Source organism: Corvus hawaiiensis, chromosome 1, assembly GCF_020740725.1.
Source record: "Corvus hawaiiensis isolate bCorHaw1 chromosome 1, bCorHaw1.pri.cur, whole genome shotgun sequence".
NCBI lineage: Eukaryota > Metazoa > Chordata > Aves > Passeriformes > Corvidae > Corvus > Corvus hawaiiensis.
The window spans coordinates 1,448,653-1,457,803 of NC_063213.1; positions in this window are offsets into that span (position 1 = coordinate 1,448,653).

Here is a 9,151-nt window from a genome sequence, read left to right on the forward strand (position 1 = left end):
AAAAAACTCAAGCGAAAATGTCCCATAAACCCCAAATGACCCAATAAAAAACCCAAAGAAACTCAAGCGAAAATGTCCCATAAACCCCAAAATGACCCAATAAAAACCCGAAGAAACTCAAGCGAAAATGTCCCATAAACCCCAAAATGACCCAATAAAAACCCCAAAAAAACTCAAGCGAAAATGTCCCATAAAGCCCAAAATGACCCAATAAAAAACTCCAAAAAAACTCAAGCGAAAATGTCCCATAAACCCCAAAATGACCCAAGAAAAAACTCCAAAAAACTCAAGCGAAAATGTCCCATAAAACCCAGGAGGAACCCAACAGAAACCCCAAAAAAATCAGCCAAAAATGTCCCATAAAGCCCAAAATGACCCAATAAAAAACCCCAAAAAACTCAAGCGAAAATGTCCCATAAAGCCCAAAATGACCCAATAAAAAACCCCAAAAAAACTCAAGCGAAAATGTCCCATAAAGCCCAAAATGACCCAATAAAAAACCCAAAAAACCTGAAGCGAAAATGTCCCATAAACCCCAAAATGACCCAATAAAAAACCCAAAAAAACTCAAGCAAAAAAGTCCCATAAAACCCAAATGACCCAATAAAAAAACAAAGAAACGCAAGCGAAAATGTCCCATAAACCCCAAAATGGCCCAATAAAAAACCCCAAAAAAACTCAAGCGAAATGTCCCATAAACCCCAAAATGACCCAATAAAAAACCCCAAAAAACTGAAGTGAAAATGTCCCATAAACCCCAAAATGACCCAATAAAAAACCCCAAAAAACTCAAGCGAAAATGTCCCATAAACCCCAAAATGACCCAATAAAAACCCAAAGAAACTCAAGCAAAAAGTCCCATAAAACCCAGGAGGAACCCAACAGAAACCCCAAAAAACTCAGCCAAAAATGTCCCATAAAGCCCAAAATGACCAATAAAAAACCCCAAAGAAACTCAAGCGAAAATGTCCCATAAACCCCAAAATGACCCAATACAAAACCAAAGAAACTCAAGCGAAAAATGTCCCATAAAACCCAGGAGGAACCCAACAGAAACCCCAAAAAACTCTGCCAAAAATGTCCCATAAAGCCCAAAATGACCCAATAAAAAACCCCAAAAAAACTCAAGCGAAAATGTCCCATAAACCCCAAAATGACCCAATAAAAAACCAAAGAAACTCAAGCGAAAATGTCCCATAAACCCCAAAATGACCCAATAAAAAACCCCAAAAAAACTCAAGCGAAAATGTCCCATAAACCCCGAAATGACCCAATAAAAAACCCCAAAAAACTGAAGTGAAAATGTCCCATAAACCCCAAAATGACCCAATAAAAACCCAAAGAAACTCAAGCAAAAATGTCCCATAAAACCCAGGAGGAACCCAACAGAAACCCCAAAAAACTCTGCCAAAAATGTCCCATAAACCCCAAAATGACCCAATAAAAAACCCCCAAAAAAACTCAAGCGAAAATGTCCCATAAACCCCAAAATGACCCAAGAAAAAACCCAAAAAACCTGAAGCGAAAATGTCCCATAAACCCCAAAATGACCCAAGAAAAAACCCAAAAAAACCTGAAGCGAAAATGTCCCATAAACCCCAAAATGACCCAAGAAAAAACCCAAAAAACCTGAAGCGAAAATGTCCCATAAACCCCAAAATGACCCAATAAAAACCCCAAAAAAACTCAAGCAAAAAAGTCCCATAAAACCCAAAATGACCCAATAAAAAAACAAAGAAACGCAAGCGAAAATGTCCCATAAACCCCAAAATGACCCAACAAAAACCCCCAAAAAACTGAAGTGAAAATGTCCCATAAACCCCAAAATGATCCAATAAAAACCCAAAGAAACTCAAGCAAAAAAGTCCCATAAAACCCAGGAGGAACCCAACAGAAACCCCAAAAAACTCACCGCGAAATGTCCCATAAACCCCAAAATGACCCAAAAAAAAAACCCAAAAAACCTGAAGCGATAATGTCCCATAAACCCCAAAATGACCCAATAAAAACCTAAAGAAACTCAAGCAAAAATGTCCCATAAAACCCAGGAGGAACCCAACAGAAACCCCAAAAAACTCAGCCAAAAATGTCCCATAAACCCCCAAAATGACCCAAGAAAAAACCCAAAAAACTCAAGCGAAAATGTCCCATAAACCCCAAAATGACCCAATAAAAACCCAAAAAACCTGAAGCGAAAATGTCCCATAAACCCCAAAATGACCCAAGAAAAAACCCCAAAAAACCTGAAGCGAAAATGTCCCATAAACCCCAAAATGACCCAAGAAAAAACCCAAAGAAACCCAAAGAAACTCAAGCAAAAAAGTCCCATAAAACCCAGGAGGAACCCAACAGAAACCCCAAAAAACTCTGCCAAAAATGTCCCATAAACCCCAAAATGACCCAAGAAAAAACCCAAAAAACCTGAAGCGAAAATGTCCCATAAACCCCAAAATGACCCAATAAAAAACCCAAAAAAACTCAAGCAAAAAAGTCCCATAAACCCCAAAATGACCCAATAAAAAAACAAAGAAACGCAAGCGAAAATGTCCCATAAACCCCAAAATGGCCCAATAAAAAACCCCAAAAAACTGAAGTGAAAATGTCCCATAAACCCAAAATGACCCAATAAAAAACCCAAAAAACCTGAAGCGAAAATATCCCATAAACCCCAAAATGATCCAATAAAAACCCAAAGAAACTCAAGCGAAAATGTCCCATAAACCCCAAAATGACCCAATAAAAAACCCCAAAAAAACTCAAGCGAAAATGTCCCATAAAGCCCAAAATGACCCAAGAAAAAACCCCAAAAAACCTGAAGCGAAAATGTCCCATAAACCCCAAAATGACCCAATAAAAACCCCAAAAAACTCAAGCGAAAATGTCCCATAAACCCCAAAATGACCCAATAAAAACCCCAAAAAACTCAAGCAAAAATGTCCCATAAAACCCAGGAGGAACCCAACAGAAACCCCAAAAACCTCAGCCAAAAATGTCCCATAAAGCCCAAAATGACCCAATAAAGACCCCAAAAAACTCAAGCAAAAATGTCCCATAAACCCCAACAAAAAACCTCCAAAAGACTCAACCAAAATGTCCCAGAAAACCCAAAATAATCCAAAAAACGAAAAAAAAGAAAAACTCCCAAAACTCAACCAAAAATGTCCCATAAATCCCAATAAAACCCCCACAAAAAAAAAAAAATGTGGCCGAAAAGGTCCCAGAAAACCCAATAAAAAACCCAAAAAAACCCCAAAACTTCAACCAAAAATGTCCCATAACAACCCAAGAAAAATAAAAACAAAAACCTCCAAAAACCTCAACTGAAATGTCCCAGAAAAACCAATAAAAACCCCAAAAATTCAACCAAAAATGTCCTGAAAAACCCAATAAAAACCCAACAAAAACCCCAAAAATTCAACCAAAAATGTCCCAGAAAACCCAAAACAACCCAAAAAAAAGACTCAGCCAAAAATACCCCAAATACCCAACCAAAAAACTCCCAAAACCCCCAAAATTCAACCAAAAATGTCCCATAAACCCCCAAAAAAACCCCAAAAACTCAACCAAAAATGGTCCCATAGAAACCCAAGGAAAAAACCCAAAAACCTCCAAAAACCTCAACCAAAAATGTCCCAGAAAACCCAAAATAACCCAACAAAAAACCCCAAAAATTCAACAAGAAATGTCCCATAAAAACCCAAGAAAGAAAACCCCACAAAGCTCAACCGAAGTTCCCAGAAAACCCAATAAAGACCCAACAAAAAACCCCAAAACTTCAACCAAAAATGTCCCAGAAAACCCAATAAAACACCCAATAAAGAACCCCAAAAAACTCCAAAAACCCAACCAAAAATGTCCCATAAATCCCAATAAAAACCAAAAAAAACCCCAAAACTTCAACCAAAAATGTCCCAGAAAAACCCAAGAAAAATAAAAACAAAAACCTCCAAAAACGTCAACTGAAATGTCCCAGGAAAACCAATAAAAACCCCAAAAATTCAACCAAAAAATGTCCTGAAAAACCCAATAAAAACCCAACCAAAAAACCCCAAAACCCCCAAAATTCAACCAAAAATGTCCCATAAACCCCAAAAAAACCCCAAAACTTCAACCAAAAATGTCCTGAAAAACCCAATAAAAAGCTAAAAAAACCCCCAAAATTCAACCAAGAATGTCCTGAAAAACCCAAGAAAAATAAAAACAAAAACCTCCAAAAACCTCAACTGAAATGTCCCAGGAAAACCAATAAAAACCCCAAAAATTCAACCAAAAAAATGTCCTGAAAAACCCAATAAAAACCCAACAAAAAAAACCCAAAACCCCCAAAATTCAACCAAAAATGTCCCAGAAAACCCAAAACAACCCAAAAAAAAGAAAAAAACCCCAAACCCCAAAAGACTCAGCCAAAAATACCCCAAAAACCCAACCAAAAAACCCCAAAACCCCAAAACTTCGACCAAAAATGTCCCATAAACCCCAAAAAAACCCCAAACTTCAACCAAAAATGTCCTGAAAAACCCAATAAAAACCCAAAAAACCCAAAAATTCAACCAAAAAATGTCCTGAAAAACCCAAAACAACCCAAAAAAAAGAAAAAAACCCAAAACCCCAAAAGACTCAGCCAAAAATACCCCAAAAACCCAACCAAAAAACCCCAAAACCCCAAAACTTCGACCAAAAATGTCCCATAAACCCCAAAAAAACCCCAAAACTTCAACCAAAAATGTCCTGAAAAACCCAAGAAAAATAAAAACAAAAACCTCCAAAAACCTCAACTGAAATGTCCCAGAAAAACCAATAAAAACCCCAAAAATTCAACCAAAAAATGTCCTGAAAAACCCAATAAAAACCCAACAAAAAAACCCAAAACCCCCAAAATTCAACCAAAAATGTCCCAGAAAACCCAAAACAACCCAAAAAAAAGAAAAAAACCCCAAACCCCAAAAGACTCAGCCAAAAATACCCCAAAAACCCAACCAAAAAACCCCAAAACCCCAAAACTTCGACCAAAAATGTCCCATAAACCCCAAAAAAACCCCAAAACTTCAACCAAAAATGTCCTGAAAAACCCAAGAAAAATAAAAACAAAAACCTCCAAAAACCTCAACTGAAATGTCCCAGAAAACCCAATAAAAACCCCAAAAATTCAACCAAAAATGTCCCAGAAAAACCCAAGAAAAATAAAAACAAAAACCTCCAAAAACCTCAACTGAAATGTCCCAGAAAACCCAATAAAAACCCCAAAAATTCAACCAAAAAATGTCCTGAAAAACCCAATAAAAACCCAACAAAAAAACCCAAAACCCCCAAAATTCAACCAAAAAATGTCCTGAAAAACCCAATAAAAACCCAACAAAAAAACCCCAAAACCCCAAAACTTCGACCAAAAATGTCCTGAAAAACCCAATAAAAACCCAAAAAACTCAAAAATTCAACCAAAAAATGTCCCAGAAAACCCAAAACAACCCAAAAAAAAGAAAAAAACCCCAAACCCCAAAAGACTCAGCCAAAAATACCCCAAAAACCCAACCAAAAAACCCCAAAACCCCCAAACTTCGACCAAAAATGTCCCATAAACCCCAAAAAAACCCCAAAACTTCAACCAAAAATGTCCTGAAAAACCCAAGAAAAATAAAAACAAAAACCTCCAAAAACCTCAACTGAAATGTCCCAGAAAACCCAATAAAAACCCCAAAAATTCAACCAAAAAATGTCCTGAAAAACCCAATAAAAACCCAACAAAAAAACCCCAAAACCCCAAAATTCAACCAAAAATGTCCCAGAAAACCCAAAACAACCCAAAAAAAAGAAAAAAACCCCAAACCCCAAAAGACTCAGCCAAAAATACCCCAAAAACCCAACCAAAAAAACCCCAAAACGACCAAAAATGTCCCATAAACCCCAAAAAAAACCCCAAAACTTCAACCAAAAATGTCCTGAAAAACCCAAGAAAAATAAAAACAAAAACCTCCAAAAACCTCAACTGAAATGTCCCAGAAAACCCAATAAAAACCCCAAAAATTCAACCAAAAATGTCCCAGAAAAACCCAAGAAAAATAAAAACAAAAACCTCCAAAAACCTCAACTGAAATGTCCCAGAAAACCCAATAAAAACCCCAAAAATTCAACCAAAAAATGTCCTGAAAAACCCAATAAAAACCCAACAAAAAAAACCCAAAACCCCCAAAATTCAACCAAAAAATGTCCCAGAAAACCCAAAACAACCCAAAAAAAAGAAAAAAACCCCAAACCCCAAAAGACTCAGCCAAAAATACCCAAAAAACCCAACCAAAAAAGCCCAAAACCCCAAAACTTCGACCAAAAATGTCCCATAAACCCCAAAAAAAAACCCCAAAACTTCAATCAAAAATGTCCTGAAAAACCCAAGAAAAATAAAAACAAAAACCTCCAAAAACGTCAACTGAAATGTCCCAGGAAAACCAATAAAAACCCCAAAAATTCAACCAAAAAAATGTCCTGAAAAACCCAAAACAACCCAAAAAAAAGAAAAAAACCCAAACCCCAAAAGACTCAGCCAAAAATACCCCCAAAAAACCCAACCAAAAAAACCCCAAAACCCCCAAAACTCAACCAAAAATGTCCATAAACCCCAAAAAAACCCCAAAACTTCAACCAAAAATGTCCCATAAAACCCAATAAAAAGCTAAAAAAAACCCCCCAAAAATTCAACCAAGAATGTCCTGAAAAACCCAAGAAAAATAAAAACAAAAACCTCCAAAAACCTCAACTGAAATGTCCCAGGAAAACCAATAAAAACCCCAAAAATTCAACCAAAAAATGTCCTGAAAAACCCAATAAAAACCCAACAAAAACCCCAAAAATTCAACCAAAAATGTCCCAGAAAACCCAAAACAACCCAAAAAAAAGACTCAGCCAAAAATACCCCCAAATACCCAACCAAAAAACTCCCAAAACCCCCAAAATTCAACCAAAAATGTCCCATAAACCCCCAAAAAAAACCCCCAAAAACTCAACCAAAAATGTCCCATAGAAACCCAAGGGAAAAAAACCCAAAAACCTCCAAAAACCTCAACCAAAAATGTCCCAGAAAACCCAAAATAACCCAACAAAAAACCCCAAAAATTCAACAAGAAATGTCCCATAAAAACCCAAGAAAGAAAACCCCACAAAGCTCAACCGAAGTTCCCAGAAAACCCAATAAAGACCCAACAAAAAACCCCAAAACTTCAACCAAAAATGTCCCAGAAAACCCAATAAAACACCCAATAAAAAACCCCAAAAAACTCCAAAAACCCAACCAAAAATGTCCCATAAATCCCAATAAAAACCAAAAAAAAAACCCCAAAAACTTCAACCAAAAATGTCCCAGAAAAACCCAAGAAAAATAAAAACAAAAACCTCCAAAAACCTCAACTGAAATGTCCCAGGAAAACCAATAAAAACCCCAAAAATTCAACCAAAAATGTCCTGAAAAACCCAATAAAAACCCAACAAAAACCCCAAAAATTCAACCAAAAATGTCCCAGAAAACCCAATAAAAACCCCAAAAATTCAACCAAAAAATGTCCTGAAAAACCCAATAAAAACCCAACAAAAAAAACCCAAAACCCCCAAAATTCTACCAAAAATGTCCCAGAAAACCCAAAACAACCCAAAAAAAAAGAAAAAAACCCAAACCCCAAAAGACTCAGCCAAAAATACCCCAAAAACCCGACCAAAAAAACCCCAAAACCCCAAAACTTCGACCAAAAATGTCCCATAAACCCCAAAAAAAACCCCAAAACTTCAACCAAAATGTCCCATAAAACCCAATAAAAAGCTAAAAAAAACCCCAAAAATTCAACCAAGAATGTCCTGAAAAACCCAAGAAAAATAAAAACAAAAACCTCCAAAAACGTCAACTGAAATGTCCCAGGAAAACCATAAAAACCCCCAAAATTCAACCAAAAATGTCCCAGAAAACCCAAAACAACCCAAAAAAAAGAAAAAACCCCAAACCCCAAAAGACTCAGCCAAAAATACCCCAAAAAACCCAACCAAAAAACCCCAAAACCCCAAAACTTCGACCAAAAATGTCCCATAAACCCCAAAAAAACCCCAAAACTTCAACCAAAAATGTCCCATAAAACCCAATAAAAAGCTAAAAAAACCCCCAAAAATTCAACCAAGAATGTCCTGAAAAACCCAAGAAAAATAAAAAACAAAAACCCTCCAAAAACCTCAACTGAAATGTCCCAGAAAACCCAATAAAAACCCCAAAAATTCAACCAAAAATGTCCTGAAAACCCAATAAAAACCCAACAAAAACCCCAAAAATTCAACCAAAAATGTCCCAGAAAACCCAAAACAACCCAAAAAAAAGACTCAGCCAAAAATACCCCCAAATACCCAACCAAAAAAACTCCCAAAACCCCCAAAATTCAACCAAAAATGTCCCATAAACCCCCAAAAAACCCCAAAAACTCAACCAAAAATGTCCCATAGAAACCCAAGGGAAAAAACCCAAAAACCTCCAAAAACCTCAACCAAAAATGTCCCAGAAAACCCAAAATAACCCAACAAAAAACCCCAAAAATTCAACAAGAAATGTCCCATAAAAACCCAAGAAAGAAAACCCCACAAAGCTCAACCGAAGTTCCCAGAAAACCCAATAAAGACCCAACAAAAAACCCCAAAACTTCAACCAAAAATGTCCCAGAAAACCCAATAAAACACCCAATAAAAAACCCCAAAAAACTCCAAAAACCCAACCAAAAATGTCCCATAAATCCCAATAAAAACCAAAAAAAAACCCCAAAACTTCAACCAAAAATGTCCCAGAAAAACCCAAGAAAAATAAAAACAAAAACCTCCAAAAACCTCAACTGAAATGTCCCAGGAAAACCAATAAAAACCCCAAAAATTCAACCAAAAATGTCCTGAAAAACCCAATAAAAACCCAACAAAAACCCCAAAAATTCAACCAAAAATGTCCCAGAAAACCCAATAAAAACCCCAAAAATTCAACCAAAAAATGTCCTGAAAAACCCAATAAAAACCCAACAAAAAAAAACCCAAAACCCCCAAAATTCTACCAAAAATGTCCCAGAAAACCCAAAACAACCCAAAAAAAAGAAAAAAACCCCAAAACCCCAAAAGACTCAGCCAAAAATACCCCAAAAACCCGACC